Raw genomic sequence first — 1,689 nt, forward strand, 5'->3', positions numbered from 1 at the left:
TCAAAAATCAAGCAATGCTCCCAGCTCACCAGCCACTGCATGAGACTTAGAGCATTCATCATGGGCCTGTTAAAGTAGGAATTTAACAAGTTTGTGACGTTAAAGATGCATACTGGGCCATAGATTTTACTGAATATGTTTTGTGTGTTGCAGCTTGAGGGCTCTGGAGTTCTGGTTCAGTCACCTACAGAGTCAAAAAGGTGGGTAAATAGTAAAATACTTTAACCTATGGAGTAACACTTGTGTACAGGCACAGGCTTCAAAATGCAGGAGAAAGTTTGTATTGAGTTTAATGTATGTATTTTAGCAGTAAAATGTGCAAAAAGTGCATTTGGGAAGAATGTAACATTTGATTTAAATGAAATAAATAGGGGGCTGCACGGTGGCGCAGTGGTTAGCGCTCTCGCCTCACAGCGAGAAGGCCCCGGTTCGGATCCCGGCTGGGACCTTTCTGTGTGGAGTTTGCATGTTCTCCCCGTGCATGTGGGTTTTCACCGGGGACTCCGGCTTCCTCCCACCGTCCAGAGACATGCTTCATAGGTTAATTGGTGACTCTAAATTGCCCCTATGTGTGAATGATAGAGGATGTGTCTGTGATTGAGGCCCTGAGACGGACTGGCGACCTGTCCAGGGTGTACCCCGCCTTCGCCCATCAGTAGCCGGGATAGGCTCCGGTACCCCCGCGACCCCGAAAGGGAAGAAGCGGTCAAGAAGATGGATGGAAATAAATAGGGAACTAATAAATGTGAATGACAATGAACTAGAAATGGCTTATTTTATGCTTCTATTGTATTTCTATTCCCTTTACATTTTTTTAATAGGTGAAAGTTAGTAACACTCATTGCCCCTAACAAAAGATCCTCAAACATAAATAATCTAATGTGAAAATTAGAGCATTCTTTAAACTAAAAAGCCAAATATTTTTTAATACTACTGTTATATATTAATAGATAATAGTTCTACTGAAAAAAACAGTTTTTTAAAGCTTTATGTTTTTTTTGTTATGCTGCTCATATTAATAAACATTAACATAATCGTCTTTTAACTACTAATATTCTTTAGGGCTTCACAAAATTGATTGATTTTAATTGAGTCTCTTTGACAGTTTTTACTGGTGGAAACTTATTCCATAATTATTTTAAACTTTCTTTTTCCACTTTTGAAGCATGTATCTGTCTTATTCATTAGAAACTATAAATGTTTCAATTCAAACAGCTGGAGGGCAATAAAATATTAATCAAAAATAGTTCATTGATTTGCCAATATATGCAAAACAAACTGCAACAGTTTAGAAACAAGTATTTTGAACTACATGAAAATGAGTGTATAAAAGAAAATGTATATATTAGATGTAAAAGTTAATAATTTTTAGAAAGAAAATAACAAAAACAGTAAATCAGCAGATGAGTGACGTGTTTTACCAAGAGAGATATTTGTGCAAGATCAGCAAAGAACACTTTAGTTATCATTACACAGTGTCATATATTTGAAACTGTGATTTTGGCTCCACAGATTTGTTGGCTTCATATTACCATTCATGGGGGTTCTTGTCAATGACCTTAGGCCGGTGTCAGCCCATGTTTCAGGAGCTGCTGCTCCTGCTGCAGCCTCTCTCTGTGCTGCCCTTTGACCTGAACTTACTGATGGAGCCGCGCTTGTTCCAGCACCGTCTGCTCTGTTCAGAGACTC

General features: G+C 38.4%; 1 long non-coding RNA gene across 1 annotated transcript; it reads left to right on the top strand.

The window, feature by feature from the left end:
* LOC118598405 lies at positions 1-1,683 on the top strand. Its single transcript, XR_004947505.1, has 3 exons — positions 1-74; positions 154-200; positions 1,513-1,683. It is a non-coding gene; the product is annotated as an uncharacterized LOC118598405 (long non-coding RNA).
* Positions 1,684-1,689: the final 6 nt, after the last annotated feature.

The sequence above is a fragment of the Oryzias melastigma genome, unplaced genomic scaffold (assembly GCF_002922805.2).
Source record: "Oryzias melastigma strain HK-1 unplaced genomic scaffold, ASM292280v2 sc00460, whole genome shotgun sequence".
In the NCBI taxonomy this organism is placed as follows: Eukaryota; Metazoa; Chordata; class Actinopteri; order Beloniformes; family Adrianichthyidae; genus Oryzias; species Oryzias melastigma.